The sequence below is a fragment of the Oncorhynchus gorbuscha genome, linkage group LG05, assembly GCF_021184085.1.
Source record: "Oncorhynchus gorbuscha isolate QuinsamMale2020 ecotype Even-year linkage group LG05, OgorEven_v1.0, whole genome shotgun sequence".
Taxonomy (NCBI): domain Eukaryota; kingdom Metazoa; phylum Chordata; class Actinopteri; order Salmoniformes; family Salmonidae; genus Oncorhynchus; species Oncorhynchus gorbuscha.
Window position 1 is genome coordinate 51,085,153 of NC_060177.1, and position 18,228 is coordinate 51,103,380.

Below are 18,228 nucleotides of genomic sequence, written 5' to 3' on the forward strand. Positions count from 1 at the left end.
TTCCACGAGCCCGGTGACGAAGATCTACCCGTCGTTCTATGCGGATGGCGAGAGCAATCAAAGAGTCCACATCTGAAGGAACCTCCCGGGAGAGAATCTCATCCTTAACCACTGCGTGGAGTCCCTCCAGAAAACGAGCGAGCAGCGCCGGCTCGTTCCACTCACTAGAGGCAGCAAGAGTGCGAAACTCAATGGAATAATCCGTTATGGACCGTTCACCTTGGCATAAGGAAGCCAGGGCCCTAGAAGCCTCCCCACCAAAAACTGAACGGTCAAAAACCCGAATCATCTCCTCTTTAAAGTTCTGGAATTTGTTAGAGCAATCAGCCCTTGCCTCCCAGATAGCTGTGCCCCATTCTCGAGCCCGGCCAGTAAGGAGTGAAATGACGTAAGCAACCCGAGCTCTCTCTCTAGAGTATGTGTTGGGTTGGAGAGAGAACACAATCTCACACTGCGTGAGAAAGGAGCGGCACTCAGTGGGCTGCCCGGAGTAGCAAGGTGGGTTATTAACCCTAGGTTCTGGAGGCTCGGCAGGCCAGGAAGTAACAGGTGGCACGAGACGTAGACTCTGGAACTGTCCAGAGAGGTCGGAAACCTGAGCGGCCAGGTTCTCCACGGCATGGCGAGCAGCAGACAATTCCTGCTCGTGTCTGCCGAGCATGGCTCCTTGGATCTCGACGGCAGTGTAACGAGCGTCTGAAGTCGCTGGGTCCATTCCTTGGTCGGTTCCTTCTGTCATGCAGGTGAAAGAGGACCCAAAAGCGACTTAACAGAAACAGAGTTTATTTAAATCCAAACAGGGAATAACAAAAATCCTCTAGTCTGTAGAGGGGAATAACTAGAGAAGCGGCCACAGACTGCAGGTCGCTTCGGGTAGGCGCAGGCCGTAGTTGATAGAGCCACCTGCTCACACGCAGCATCTGATGAAGGCAAAAAACACGACAGGACAGGGCGAAACACAATCACAGCATGGTGAATACAAAACAAGGAACCGACGGGACAGGAACGGATCACAAAGGAATAAATAGGGACTCTAATCAGGGGAAAGGATCGGGAACAGGTGTGGGAAGACTAAATGATGATTAGGGGAATAGGAACAGCTGGGAGCAGGAACGGAACGATAGAGAGAAGAGAGAGCGAGAGAGTGAGAGAGGGAGGGGGGAGAGAGAGGGATAGAAGGAGGGAAAGAACCAAATAAGACCAGCAGAGGGAAACGAATAGCATGGGGAGCACAGGGACAAGACATGATAATAAATGACAAACATGACAGAAGGACTTAACTTAACATACTTTTGGTTTTATTCAGTCTGTGCATCTTTTCAGTATACTTTCGGTGACAGTTTTGCTATTTTACATTTGCCTCCATTAATAACATAATTAGGATGATTTCCCACACTGTATGGTGTTGCCTTATTGAAGGGACTCTTGTCATTGTTATGTAAACGAGCTCTTTTTTTTTGCCTGTATGACGATATAGGAAAGGCTTTGGAATAGAAAGGAAAAAGCGGGGGTAATGAGCTTTTTGCATATCTGGGAATATGTTTGTGTATGTGTCTAGAGAGAGAGAGTCCCAAAAACAGCATAAATATTGTATTTCTTTGTTTGACGGAAGTTTGACACATATTCATGTTTCCCCAACAAATACCCGTGTCATATTGTTCCTTTGTAAGTCACCTTCCAAACAATGTATCCTGACAATTATCCAGGGGAAATTCCTGATCAAAAACTGATCATCCTTTTCTCTGTCTTACATCTCACTTCCATCACGTTCTGTGCTATAGCAGACCTCTCCCTATATCTTAATTTGTTTTTTGAATTTTGTGTTGCATCGCTCATAATTTGAAATGCTAAAATCACTTCTACGAAACGATTTTAAGTCATATGATATATTTAATGCGTTACAATATTGTGTATTTTTATTGATAATATACAGAGTTAAAAATATATTATGAAAACTTGTGCTGTAGCCTACTACTGAACATTTTCAATAATTTAACAGCTTGTTCCCTATTCCAACAACAGAGGGCGATGTGCATTGGACTAAATAATATAATGTGAATTGTAACAAACATGTAAAGGGACTATGGTTTGTCTGTGTATGCTTTTGTAATAGTTTGATGATCACATTATTGCTAATTCTAAATCAACATCTTAATCATGCTGGTAGGAATCTAAGTTGGCCTCATTCCATTAGAAATCATTTGGATAGGCAATAACTAGTTATACCTTTGGCATAAGAAAATAAAATAAAAAGACAACCCCGAAATCAAAATGTGTCTTGATTTAGAGAATTAATGTATTCTTCAGAATGACACTAGGTTGCAATGGAGTGCAATACATTGCAACCAAAAAAGCGAGGAAAAGAAAGAGCTTACATGTACCATTGAAAGAGGTTAGAAATCCTCATTCAGAGGAAATTGACATGTTTGAAAATGAGGTGAAGGACGAAGAGAGGGAGGGGAGGGGGGGACCAGAGAAAGAGGCCCCTCAGGCTATCTCCTATGGTAAAGTGGCTCTAGGCTGTGGCTGAAGTGTATTTAACACAGCCTACGCAGTATTCAGAGAAGGGTTAGGGTACCACGCCTACACCAAGACCCTGCAGCCCCCTTGATTCAGTGAACTCTCTCTCACACACACACACACACACACACACACACACACACACACACACACACACACACACACACACACACACACACACACACACACACACACACACACACACACACACACACACACACACACACACACACACACACACACACTCACATCCCTCCTGTCAGTCAATGTGTCTGAATGAATGACTTTATGTTGACAACAACAGGAGATTTATAGTATATACATAGCTTTAAGCAAAACAAAGCATACTATTTTTGTTGTTAATAGAATGTTTTAAGAATATAATCAGTGGTGCAAAGAACTTAAATAAATAAAAAATTTAAGTACTACTTAAGGATTTTGGTGGGGAATAAGAACTTTACTTTACTATTTGTAGTTTTGACAACGTTTACTTTTGCTTCATTATATTCCTCAAGAAAAGAGTGTACTTTTTCTCCATGCATTGTCCCTGACACCCAAAAGTACTCGTTACATTTTGAATGCTTGGAAGGACAGGAAAATGGTCAAATGCACACACTTATCAAGAGAACATCCTTGGTCATCCCTACTGCCTCTGATCTGGCGCACTCACTAAACACACATGCTTTGTTTGTAAGTGATGTCTGAGTTTTGGAGTGTGCCCCTGGCTTTCCATAAGTTTAAAAAAATACAAAAAAATCAATGGTGCCTTCTGTTTTGTTTAATAAAAGGAATTTGAAATTATTTATACTTTTACTTTTGATACGTAAATATATTTAATAAATCCAAATACTTGACTTTTACTCAAGTAGTATTTTACTGGGTGACTCACTTTTGCTTGAATAATTTTCTATTAAGGTATCTTTACTTTTACTCAAGTATGACAATTGGGTTATTTTTGCACCAATGGAAATCACAATTTGAAAATGTGCAATAGACGTGGAATAGATGTTGAATTGACATCTGTGCCAAGTGGCAGGCCACCTGCCGCTGCCTCTCTGCATGCATGACTCACACCTGCAGCCTCAGTAGCCTCAAGTTATTTTACACGAGCTTGTACACATACTGTAGGTATTAGACAAATCTCCACCCACATAGTATTTATAAAGAAGATCAGAGCGATACGTAGATTCAGAGACGTACACTGAGTATACCAAACATTAGGAACACCTTCCTAATATTGAGTTGCACTCTCCCCCCCTTTTAGCCCTAAGAACAGCCTCAATTCATTGGCCTATGTACTCTTCAAGGTGTCGAAAGTGTACCACATTGCAGGCAATCTCAACGCAGGGAAGACATCCTCCCTTATGTGGTACCTTTCCTGCAGGCTCATCCTGACATGACCCTCCAGCAAGACAATGCCACCAGCCATACTGCTCGTTCTGTGCTTGATTTCCTGCAAGACAGGAATGTCAGTGTTCTGCCATGGCCAGCAAAGAGCAGCGATCTACATCCCATTGAGCACATCTGGGACCTGTTGGATCGGAGGGTGAGGGCTAGGGCCATTCCCCCCAAAAATGTCTGGGAACTTGCTGGTGCCTTAGTGGAAGAGTGGGGTAACATCTCACAGCGAGAACTAGCAAATCTGGTGCAGTCCATGAGGAGGAGATGCACTGCAGTACTTAATGCAGCTGGTGGCCACACCAGATACTGACTGTTACTTTTGATTTTAACCCCCATTTGTTCAGGGACACATTATTCAATTTCTATTAGTCACATGTCTGTGGAACTTGTTTAGTTTATGTCACAGTTGTTGAATCTTGTTATGTTCGTACAAACATTTACACGTTAAGTTTGCTGAAAATAAATGTAGTTGACAGTGAGAGGACATTTCTTTTCTTGCTGAGTTTTACAATCCAAGGCTTAATTGTCTCAAGGCTTAAAAATCCTTCTTCATCCCTGGCTCATCCCCTTCATCCACACTGATTGAGGTGGATGTTGCAAGTGACATCATAGCATAATGGATACTGGTCAGTCTACGTCATGGAAAGAGCAGATGTCCTTAATGTTTTGTATATTCCGTGTATATTGCCGTGTCTGTGTCTTTATTGCTGTTATTTGCAAAATATGAAGCAGGAAAATCCAGACAAATGAGAAATACATGCATTTCCGCTCCCTGATAGAGTCTAAATAAAGCTCATATCTTATATCCATGCGCTTTAACAATTATCAGTCAAATCAACTCAGGTTTAATATAGTGACCTTTGCATCAGTCATGCCTGAAAATGATCTGTCATGCCTGAAAATGATTTACATAACGCAGAGGCAAGATATTTTTCTTAAAACTAAAACCATTGTGGTTGATGTAGAGTTTATTTTGTATACTGAAAATGATCTGTCATGCCTGAAAATTATTTACATAACGCAGAGGCAAGATATTTTTCTTAAATCTAAAACCATTGTGGTTGATGTAGAGTTTATTTTGTATACTTTTGTATACATGCTTAATGCATGTTTAAGTCCCATTACGTCTTTGATTTTGCAAAGACGGTCAGACTCTTGCTATTAGTCCCTGCTGAGGTTAAGGTGCCCTAAGGCAACAGTAGAGCGAGTATCAACATCAGAATAAAGGACTATCTCTCCCCGATGTGCTCCCTGTATCTCACTCTATGGCAGTTTTCTCCAATGGAAATGGACTGGTGCATTAGCCGGCAGGTTTTTGGTGGAATAATAGGGTGTATGTGTTTTGATGGGATAACAGTTGGTGTGTGTGTGTGTGTGTGTGTGTGTGTGTGTGTGTGTGTGTGTGTGTGTGTGTGTGTGTGTGTGTGTGTGTGTGTGTGTGTGTGTGTGTGTGTGTGTGTGTGTGTGTGTGTGTGTGTGTGTGTGTGTGTGTGTGTGTGTGTGTGTGTGTGTGTGTGTGTGTGTGTGTGTGTGTTAGATAGATAGATAGATAGATAGATAGATAGATAGATAGATAGATAGATAGATAGATAGATGCGTACGTGTGTGTGTGCGAGTGTGTGAGCGTGTGTGTACATGTGTCGCTCCGTTTTTGTTTGTGTCTTTGGGCACATGTCTGGGAATGCACAATTTTGGTCACCAACTGAGGTGGACTTTGAGTAAAGGGAGAACCAGAGAGTAGGCATATCTATGAGTGACTGAGGGCAGGAGTGAAGGTGGTGAAGAGTGGATGATATGGTGGAGGTGGGGACTGTGTGTGTTTCCACCAGGCCCAACCCTGTGTGGAGTGACTGGCAGCCAGGACATGGCCCCTGCCACCCCCTCCAACCCCACTCCATGGGAGCACAAACAGCGACACACTGTCACACACTCAACCCCCAGTGACAGCCGACAGGGCACAGAGGGGGACGACAAGGTGTGTGGAGACCTCTGAACACACGTCGCAGTGAAGGAGAGTCAGAAGTGTCAGTAACTCCTCTCCTCCTCACACAACCGCATCCTATGGCCCAAAAACTGGGCCTGATCTGGGATGACCCTGCCGGACACGGATCAGCGCCACGGCGAGTTCTCAGGTCAGGAACGTTGGTGTGGGCATGGTGCTGATGAAGTGATGCACAAAATTAAAAAGGTGTAGTTCGATGCTAAAGAGGGTCTAACCTGATTTGACTTGCTAACTCGATTTGACTGGGCTCTGATAGTGAGCGAGAGAGCGCTATGACAAGAGAGATGGACTCCTGCCAGGTTTGCATAATGGCAGCAAATGAGCCAAATGAGCTAAAGGGTTAGCATTAGGTTAATCTGAAATGCTAATGTCTGCGAATGTATTCAAGGGGCAGGGGCAGTGGCATAGGAAGAAATCCATTGATGGCAGAGCTAGCAAAAATGTATGTGGGCCAAAATTTGGGCAATAAAAACATGAACCTTTTCATGTGTGTGTTCCAAATATCTCTAACTGTCCCCCCAGACTGAGTTTTTACATGTGTGTAATATCAGAATGCGCTCACTGTTCCAAAATGTGATTGTTACTCAACAGAACAGTTAACCCTTCACTGCCCTTAAACCAAGGCACACTGCCTGCTAATTATCTATAGGCTATGTTTCAACTTCACATTATTTTCAAAAAAAGTTTATTTTCAAACAGCAGTTTTAAATTATGTGTGTTCTGCCTCCTCATTAATTAACGTGCTCATTTCACTGTGGCGGACCAATTTATGTTTGAGGCATGCTATTCTAATGCTGGGCTAGATGAGCTGGACAAACTTCTCTCTTCGATGAGAGCCCAAGTACTCCCCCAGTAATTCCCCAGGTCAAGTTTGCAGATGTATTAGTTTGTGTTGTTTCCTATGAAGCTGCCCTGGCCTCATCATGACCACGGCCTGTGTATCCACGTGGCCTGTTAAGCATAGCTCTGCTCTCAGCTGCCCTGCCCCCTTGTGGAGCTCTTCAGTTACTGTTTCTTACTGTGTTTTATATCATTCCAGTTGTGATTTTGTCAGTGCAGCTTATGTTTATAGCAGCGTTATTGTGTCACGTCACTGTAATATTGTTTTATTGCTGTATCCTGACATTGTATTCTAATTACTAATAATTCCTTTTTACTCTGTACTTTGGAAAATCACATACACAAACCATAATGAACACTATTTGCCAACATCGTGACTGGAGCCGGACATCTATCTTGCTGAAGATTGAGGCGAGCTTTTATTGAGGCGAGCCACATAATGTTTGAACATACACGCCTTTACAGTTTTACTTGAGGAAAAAACTGCAATAAAAGACCATACGTAATGGTAACAAAAACAAAAGCTAGTTTTGCTAGAGAGAGAAAAAAAATGCAAGAAAAGACTGATGACTTCTTAATACGCATAACCCAGATTTCAATGTTTGTGTAGTGATTGAACAACAAAAACTTAATTCCCATCCCCGAATCCTAAAGGCATAGTATCATGGCAGGTCACTATTCCCATGAGAAGGACTGTCACCAAGAGTATACGTTTCACTATTTTTGGTTGTCACCCATTTAGCGAGCTTCCCACTCACTCCGGGCTCTCTCTTCTCCTGTCGCTCCAAGGTATAGCGATTGGTCTTCTCCACAATGTCTCCCACCAGCTCTTTTGTCAGAAACAGCTTCGAAGCATTCTGCCTCAGAGGGAGATGGCAAGGGGCTTTTCACTCCAGACTGGAACTCATCAACGCCTGGAGGGGTGAAATGGCTGGAGGCCTTACAGCTACCGCAGACCTCCCATTCTTCACCAACTGTTGTTCTGCCTTCATAACCACCCGCATTTTCAGAGGAACCTGGGACTTCATTGGTGGACAAGGGGTCTTCATATTCAGGGTTCTCAAAGGCCAGCAGGTTGGGGGGCAGCTCCTCACTGTCACTGTCAGAATCTGATTCCTCACTTTCATACTCAGACTCATTGTCAGAAATAACAAAATCTTCTGAATTTCCACATTTATGAGTTGTCTCCTTTCGAAAGACATTGCTAATGCTACAGCATAGTCCACTAACTACATGCATAAACAACAACACTGAATGGTTCCGAGTGGGTGTCAGCGGTTACGTGATTGACTTCCGGCACGCGGCACTAGTATTAATAAATCATTATCAGAAAATGGTTTGTGTGGTAATAATTTATTTATATACTGTTTTATTCACATTTTCAAGTACTGGTGACAAATCATGCATTCCGATTATTGCACAGATTGTAATGGACACATACAGTTGAAGTTGGAAGTTTACATACACTTAGGTTGGAGACATTAAAACTTGTTTTTCAACCACTCCACACATTTCTTGTTAACAAACTATAGTTTTGGCAAGTCGGTTAGGACATCTACTTTGTGCATGATGCATGTACTTTCTCCAACAATTGTTTACAGACAGATTATTTAACTTAATCACAATTCCAGTGGGTCAGATGTTTACATACACTAAGTTGACTGTGCTTGGAAAATTCCAGAAAATGATGTCATGCTTTAAAAGCTTCTGATAGGCTAATTGACATCATTTGAGTCAATTGGAGGTGGACCTGTGGATGTATTTCAAGGTCTACCTTCAAACTCAGTGCCTCTTTGCTTGACATCATGGGACAATCAAAAGAAATCAGCCAATACCTCAGAAAAAAAGGTCTGGGTAATCCTTGTGAGCAACTTCCAAATGCCTGAAGGTACCACGTTCATCTGTACAAACAATAGTACGCAATAATTAACACCATGGGACCACACAGCCGTCATTCCGCTCAGGAAGGAGATGCATTCTGTCTCCTAGAGCTGAACGTACTTTGATGCGAAAAGTGCAAATCAATCCCAGAACAAGAGCAAAGGACAGTGTGAAGATGCTGGAGGAAACAGGTACAAAAGTATCTATATACACAGTAAAACGAGTCCTATATCGACATAACCTGAAAGGTCGTTCAGCAAGGAAGAAGCCACTGCTCCAAAACTAGAATACGGTTTGCAACTGCACAAGGGGGCAAAGATTGTACTTTTTGGAGAAATGTCCTCTGGTCTGATGAAACAAAAATAGAACTGTTTGGCCATAATGACCATTGTTATGTTCGGAGGAAAAAGGGGGAGGCTTGCAAGCCGAAGAACACCATCCCAACCGTGAAGCACGGGGTGGCAGCATCATGTTGTGGGAGTGCTTTTCTGGAAGAGGCATTGGTGCACTTCACAAAATAGACGGCATCATGAGGAATGGAAAATGATGTGGATATATTGAAGCAACACCTCAAGACATCAGTCAGGAAGTTAAAGCCTGGTCGCAAATGGGTCTTCCAATCGACCATGATACTTCCAAAGTTGTGGCAAAATTGCTTAAGGACAACAAAGTCAAGGTATTGGAGTGGCCATCACAAAGCCCTGACCTCAATCCCACAGAAAACTTGTGGGCAGAACTGAAAAGGCGTGTGCGTGCAAGGAGGCATCCAAACCTGACTCAGTTGCACCAGCTCTGTCAGGAGGAGAGGGCCAAAATTCACACAACTTATTGTGGGAAGCTTGTGGAAGGCTACCCAAAACATGTGACCGAAGTAAAAACCATTTAAAGGCAGTGCTACCAAAAACGAATTGAGTGTATGTTAACTTATGACCCACTGGGAATGTGATGAAAGAAATAAAAGCTGAAATAAATATTTCTCTCTACACATTTTCTGACATTTCACATTCTTATAATAAAGTGGTGATCCTAACTGACCTAAAACAGGGTATTTTTACTGGATTAAATGTCAGGAATTGTGAAAAACTGAGTTTAAATGTATTTGGTTAAGGTCTATGTAAAGTTCCGAATTCAACTATATGACTTGCGTGAAATACATTTTTTTTGATGGTGTGCTAATTATCATGAGCTAATGCTAAGCTTATTGCCAGCTATGTGTGGAGCTATGTTTGTTGACGTCATACAATGCATTGTGGTTGTCAAACCAAAGAGGTTATAACAAAACAAGGTAAAGGGATGGTTCACTCGTCTTTTGAGTAAATTTCCAGAAGTGAGTGATGGTAGACGACACACCCCCTTCAACATTCATACTGCAATCAGACCCAACTTATCTTGTCAACTCTTCTTATCTTTGGTTGACACAGAAAAACAAACATGGCTGCGTGCACAAACTCTACCCACAGTCGGATTACTTTATACTTTTAGAAAGTGTTTTACTAAATTATTTCAATCTCTGGTGAGCTCACCTGGGATTTGATGAATTGTAGTAGCTGCTATTAGCTAATTCATATTATAATTTCTATCAGCTGAAATTTATCTAAATATGACCGCTTGTGTTAGCTCGCTCTTTCCTCGATAAGCATTGGGACGAATGTAGACTACATATTCCGATTTGGATGAGCATTTTGTTATGCTGTTACTACTTCTGTGAATGTCTGAACATTGCATCCGGAAATTAATTGCTCATATCATTCGCATTACAGACCAAAGTGTTGTAGGCCTACGTAAATCCTTGACTTGCATTTAACATGTAATTCACATAGACCTACACATAATAAACCCTAGGCCTATAGTTAATAAACTTTGATACAAGAACATAATGCCCTGATATAACAGTAATAATCACAATAACCAACCATAGCCGAAATAGACTAGAACAGTTATCACATACCTTTTCTTAGTCGAGATCACTTTAGGAGTCAAAATGCAAACTGGGTCAGGCAGAGTGATCAGGCAGGTGGGTTCCGAGTGAAGACAGGCAAGGGTCAAAACCAGGAGGGCGAGAAAAAGAGAGACTGGGGAAAAGCAGGAGCTAAGACAAAACGTTGGTTGACTTGACAAACATTACGAACTGGCAACAGACAAACAGAGAACACAGGTATAAGTACCCAGGGGATAATGGGGAAGATGGGCGACACCTGGAGGAGGGTGGAGACAAGCACAAGGACGAGTGAAACAGATCAGGGTGTGACAACAATGTATTGTGTGATATCAATTAAATGATAAATAGCCTATAAGGCCTAACTATAGTGCATGGGCAAAAGAACACAGGGCAAAGTTATATTTCCAATTCAATGTAATTTCTAAAATGTATAGGCTACTTTCATTGACTGGAAATAAATATTGTTTAATGTATTTGCCTATTTTCAAATATAATAAGAGAGGATTGATTTTCTCCATGTAGGCCTACCCTTTATTATAAATAATGCATAATAATTTCTCCATGTAGTCCCATTATAAATCAAAACTAGAGTCTCAAGCTACAATATATGATAACACTGGTAAGAGGGTAGTTCTTGTTGCCTATTACTTGCAAGGCACATTGGAGCATAAATTGAAATATCCGATTTTTTTATTACACTGGACTGATAATTATATCTCAGTGGAGGTGTGAGTCGAAGTGAAGAAGCGTGTTTCATGATTTCTCAAAGTGTTAAATAAAACATTGTTGTAGTACTGATCATTGTCTCTGAATGTACTGAAACTGACATTAAGGTCATCGATTAGATCAATGCAAGCAGTGATTTATTTGGAGGGGGACTTAGCCCTTCAGGCGGAATTGCATTGCAATTCATTCTTGAAATAGCTATCATAACCCATACTGTGGCTAATTTTGTCACAATAAATCATTTGAATGATACTGGATTACCAAAGTGTTTGGAAAAGTGAGGTAGTGTCAAGAAAGCCAGCGGCGAGATATAAAACACACAAACATCTGATTGAGACCATGTGTGGGGAAGCGATCGGGAGAGATAAAGACTCGACCATTAGGCGGCCATTTACCTACATTAATATGAAATGCCAGCAAGGGCTGTATATGTCTGCTTTTCATTTTCCTCCGTGGCATTGATGTTTGTGTAGAAAACAGGGTCTCTTTGCTTTGTATGTAAAATAGGGGAGGTGTTGTTGCCTCTCGCCTGTCCTCAAAGAGCATTAATCAGTGGTGCTCAAAGACAGAAGCCTCTCTGAGGAGCAGCCGCTCACCTTGCAACGACAAGCCACATGAAAGCCAGCGAGGGGTTTTAAAGATAAGGTATAGAGAGAGAGCCTGTGCAGCAAAAGGGGTAAGGGGGAAGAGCAATTCCCCTCTCATTAAAGATCAACCTCTCAGCGCCCGACTAACGAGCCCTTCTCCCTGGAAGAAAACAAACAAACTCTCGGAGGTAACCATAAGACACAGGCACATGATTCTAGACATTTAGCAGAGACGGACCCCGAATGGATGCTTTGAAAGAGGTGTGACTCGCTGTCAATCTTGTAGGGCTGTGGTGTGTAGCCTGAAGTGTATTATAGGTCAGAGGTCACAGGTGGTGTCAGGAGAGGGGGAAGATGGCTGAGCACATCTGTCCTTTCTTAAGGGTCCTATCTGTAGTCTTCTGTATGGTCTCTCTGTGGTCTCCGGCATGAGTCCAGGCTCCTGAAGACCCACCCCTGCTGGGCCTGTAATCCTGTTTTAAGAATGAGGAGGATGGACTCCTCTGCTCTGCCTTGACCTTTGGGTCTGCTCTGTGTGAGTGGATTAGCAGAGAAGGCCCCAAAAATCCCCACCGTCGCAGTCTGCAGCTGACCGAGTGACCCTGCACCCTGTGAGACCAGGTGGAGCTTCACTATGGGTGGGCACCAGAGGCTGCATTAGACCTTCTGTTCCCCCGTAAATGAGGTATGCTGATAGACACCAGGTAAGGGAGGTCACTTGGGTAGATGGACCCCCACAGTGCTACACAAAATGAGCCAGGATCACCTGCCACTCTCTAGGTCAAATGAGGGCTTAGAGAGGCTCCCCTCTCTTCAAATCTCCCCATGAATACTTAGACAGGCCAGACAGGTGTTACTGGGTGAACTCTCCCAGCTACAGCTCCTGTCCAAGACGCAGGTTGACGTTTATTGTCCTGGATGGGGAACTGAGAGATTTCCCATTATATAGGCCAGGTGCAATGTTAAAATGGCCTTTATTGTAAATATGTATGAAAACAAAATTAATTTAAGGTTATGGTTAGGTATTGGTGTTAGCAGTGTGGTTGAGGTCATGGTTAAGTTTAGGGTTAGGTTAAAAATCAGATTTTCTAACTTTGTTACTGTGCCAGCTTGTGACCACTTTGCAGAGCTACCTCCAGAACAAGATTCATGACTAAAAGGATTAGGGTTAGGCTATTGCCATCAAGTAGGCTTGGGTTTTGCTAGGGCGTTGTGGATGGGGGAGGTGGATGTGCGCAATCCCATGACTCCGAATCCGAGTGTTTGATGTTCATGCCTAAATGGAATGTTTTAACCATATCCAAAACCTTAACACTTCACCTCAAAATTATACGAGCAGGATTAGCAACTGAGGGTGTCAAAAACACTTTGAAATTTGATATTTGGAGCAACTTCAAAATTGTGTGTTTGTAGAAACGTGGATAAGCGTCAGACTCTGAAGTCAAACTAGTAATACCGTGAGATCGTGTCGACACCCACACTCCAACACCAAGCCCCTCTCGGTTCCCATACATTTCTACTCTTAGCCAGTCACTAATTACAATGGTGCATACTGGACCTTTAATCAACCCCATGGCCAATTGGCCTTTTCTCTGCCCGTAGTCCTCATGTTGAGCAGGCCTGTTGAGTAGCAACGATTATTAGATCTGTGGGCACATTTAAGTGCACTTAGTCTATTCAATATGAAATCTCTAGGTACAACATGTTTTTTAAACATTTTTATACAGTAGAAACTATGGGTGTGTTAGGTAGTTTTGGAATTAAGAAATTCAACATTTTGAACACAGAACAAAGTCCCCAGACAAGTGTGTTGACGGATGTAGATGGTTGTTCAGAACCAGGTTTCTCCTCTAAATAACCTCATCAAACAGGAGTGGATGACAGGGTAAGTAAGGGGTGTGACGAGCTGGGTACCTCACACAATGTCCATTGTCAGTCAACCCTACTCCTGGGGGTGAGGAGGGGGGGCGGACAGTGGCCCTTAGGTCTCTGCAATTGCCCTTAATCCGGCAGTTAATAAGTTCAGAGCGGGGCCATATGCTCCTATGCCGTGTGTGAGGAGGGGAGTGTTGCCCCATGCTACTTACACCAGGCCGGTGCTTTCTCAGGTACCGCCCCCCTATGGCCAGACCCTTTGTACTGGAGGATCAGCCCTCTCCATACTGTGAATGGGCCGAATTGATTAAACCCCACCGTATAATTGTCAGCAAATCCCACCGAATCATTTCCCATCCATTTGAAAAGCACAATGCACGTTTCTCCTTTTCTCCCCTTTCTCTCTCCTCCTCCTCTTTCCACGGCGCCAGGTTTGTCCCTGCGCGCCTCAGCTCTCTATCCCCCTGTGAGAGGAGAGGTAGAGGGAGGATGAGGTGGAGGAGGAGGGGGAGAGAGCGAAAAGAGAGAAAGCGGATCCGTCTCTTGTCTGTACTCTGCTGGGGAGCTGGCTGTGGATGAAAGCGGGTGGCGGGGGGACGTGTTCTAATCTGTAGGCCTGGTGAGAGAGCGACGCACTGCACTGGCCTGGCCTGAGCCCCTAACTGCCTGGACACAGCCAGTGCCTGGCCACAGCACCAGCACCGGCATTAATCTGGGCCAACAAGATTTAGTGAGGGGAGTGGCTACAAAACAGGGATTATTCTGTTTTTAATACATATTGTTGGGATATCTGGCATTTGTAAATTCAGAATAACCACTCTATGATTAGGACTTCCATCAAATTCTGGTTTAATTAGCACTACAATTGTCCATGCTTACAGTTTAGCCAATTACAGTTTAGCCCCCCCCCCCCCCAAAAAAAACATACACTTGTCACTATCTCAATCTATCTCCCAATCTAAGTACACATGTTCAACACCCTCTCAGTGATCTAAGGGTTCCCCCCCACAGAGGGCCATTACCCCCTGACATCAACCATTTAACCCTTGACATCAGACATTTAACCCTTGACCACAGCTGTGTACATCCCGCCCCAAGCAGACACCAAAAATGCTCTCCACTGGAGATCGCATACCCGCATACCCAGAGGCAGAGTACTTTAACAAAGATAATTAGAGGTCCGTCTCCCAAATTATTACCAACAAATTAACTTTCATACTTGTGGAAATTCTAAGCTTGTTCACTGCTACAGTACACACCTTTTAGACACAGGTATAAGGCAGTCTGTCTCCTGTCCTCCATTCGGTAAATCTGATCACGACACCATTTTGCTTATCCCCGTCTACAAACAAAGTCTCGAGGGAAGTTCCAGGGGTCAGGTCTGTACAGCGCTGGTCTGAAGAATCAGAATCCACGCTCTAAGACTGTTTTGATCACTGGACTGGAATATATTCCGGGTTGCCTCTGTGGATAACATCAATGATTATGTTGATTCAGTCACTGGTTTCATAAAAACATGCATAGATGATGTGATACCGATAGTGATCAAAACTTACCTGAATCCAAACCATAGATTTATGGCACCCGTATAGGGAACCTGAAGGAGAGAGATGCTGCTTATGAACATGGCAAGGTGACCGGGGACAATAGTTTGGTTAATTAAACTTACGGAGATCGATCAAGATGGTGAAACACAAGTATAGGGATTAAAGTGGAGGAGCATTTCAGCGGGTCAGACACGAGGCGTATGTGGCAGGGGCTCCTAATGATCCAGGAGTACAAAAAGAAAGCCAGCCACATTGTGGACATCAACGCTGCCCTACCAAACGAGCTAAACACCCTCACAGCACAATAAAGACTCTGAGCTGCCTAGGAGAGCCCCAGAGGACAACTAGGGCTACGTACGTACGGTATCCGTGGAGGACGTATGTAGGTATTTCAAATGTGGTAACCCTCGCAAGGCTTCCGGCCCAGACAGCATCCCAAGCCACGCCCTCAACGTACAGTATGTGCAGACCAGCTGGCTGTTGTGTTCTCTGACATTTTCAGTCTCTTTCTAGCTCAGGCCGCTACCCCCATCTGCTTCAATATGTCCACTATCAATCTTGAGACTAAGAAAGACAAGTAACTGAACTGAATGACTACCGTCCCGTAGCACTCACCTCCATCATCATGAAGTACTTCCAGACGTTGGGTCAAAGACCACATCACCTCCTCCCTCCCCAAAACACTTAACCCTCTCTAATTCGCCTACCACCCTGACAGATCCACAGACGACGCAATCGCCATTGCACTGAATACTGCTCTTACCCACCTGGACAAAAGTAAGGCATATGTAAGGATGCTGTTAATTGACAACAGCTCTGTTAATTGCCATCTAAGCTCACCGCAACTCTCACAGCCCTGGGACTGAACTCCTCCCTTTGTAATTGGGTCCTGGTCTTCCTGACGGCCACCCCCAGGTGGTGAAGGTAGGCAATGCTAACAAGGGTGCATCCTCAGTCTCCTCCTGTACTCCCTGTAAACCCATGACTGAGTGGCCACACACAGTTCCAACTCCATCATCAAGTTTGCTGACGACATGACAGTAGTAGGCCTGATAACCAACAACAACGAGATGGCCTACAGCGAGGAGTTAGGCACTCTGACGGTGTGGTGTCAGGTAAGCAATCGCTCCATCAACGTCAGCAAAACAAAGGAGCTGATTGTGGAAAAGTTCCTTTGCATGCACATCTTGAGAAGCTGAAATGGTCAAACTACACCGACACCGTGGTGAAGAAGGCACGTCAGTGACTCTTCAACCTCAGGATGCTGAAGAAATTCATCCCGTCCCAGAGGGCATTACACGACCTGGTATGGCAACTCCATCGCCACGGACGACAAGGAGCTACAGAAGGTGGTGCGCTCAGCCGAACGCCCCTTTGGGTGCACACTGCCTGCCCTTCAGGACACCTACAACACCAGGTGTTGCAGGAAGGCCAAGAAGATTATCGTGGACCCCAGCCACCCGAGCCATGGCTTGTTCTCCCCGCTTCCTTCACTCAGATGGGGTAGTGCAGGAGCTTCCGGGCAATAACTGGAATACTGGCCAATAACTTCTATTATTCTATTATTCTGCCCCCAAATGGGTGGGGGCATACTAATAGAATAATAGTGAAGACATCACACTATGAAACAACACAAATGGAATCATGTAGTAACCACAAAAGTGTTAAACAAATAAAAATATATTTTGGCAGTCCAGCAGTCCATCATGAAGGTCAGTCAATAAGGAACATTTCAAGACAGTTTCAAAGTTTCAAAAGTCTCTTCAAGCGCAGTCGCAAAAACCATCAAGCGTTATGATGAAGCTGGCTCTCATGAGGACCACCACAGATGGTCGTACAGGTCGCAGTGATGGGTAGCATATGGGGCTTTGGTGACAAAATGGATGGCACTGTGATAGACTGCATCCAATTTGATGAGTAGAGTGTTGAAGTATATTTTTTAAATGACATAGTGAAGTCGAGGATAGTTTACGGACATATTCAATCCATCCTTATCCCAGTCTGCTGTTCCCACATGCTTCAAGAGGGCCACCATTGTTCCTGTTCCCAAGAAAGCTAAGGTAACTGAGCTAAATGACTACCGCCCCGTAGCACTCACTTCTGTCATCATGAGGTGCTTTGAGAGACTAGTCCAGGACCATATACATTTACATTTAAGTCATTTAGCAGACGCTCTTATCCAGAGCGACTTACAAATTGGTGCATTCACCTTATGACATCATATCACCTACAACATACCTGACACCCTAGACCCACTCCAATTTGCTTACCGCCCCAATAGGTCCACAGATGACACAATCGCAACCACACTGCACACTTCCCTAACCCATCTGGACAAGAATACCTAAGTGAGAATGCTGTTCATCGACTACAGCTCAGCATTTAACACCACAGTACCCTCCAAACTCGTCATCAAGCTTGAGACCCTGGGTCTCAACCCCGCCCTGTGCAACTGGGTACTGGACTTCCTGATGGGCCGCCCCCTGGTGGTGAGGGTAGGTAACAACATCTCCACCCCGCTGATCCCCAACACTGGCGCCCCACAAGGGTGCGTTCTGAGCCCTCTCCTGTACTCCCTGTTCACCCACAACTGCATGGCCCTGCATGCCTCCAACTCAATCATCAAGTTTGACGAGGTGGCCTACAGGGAGGAGGTGAGGGCCCTCGGAGTGTGGTGTCAGGAAAATAACCTCACCCTTGACGTCAACAAAGCAAAGGAGATGATTGTGGACTTCAGGAAAACAGCAGAGGGAGCACCCCCCTATCCACATCGACGGGAAAGTAGTGGAGAGGGTAGTAAGTTTTAAGTTCCTCGGGTGCGTACACATCACGGACAAACTGAATCGGTCCACCCAAACAGACAGTGTTGTGAAGAAGGCGCAGCAGTGCCTCATCAACCTCAGGAGGCTG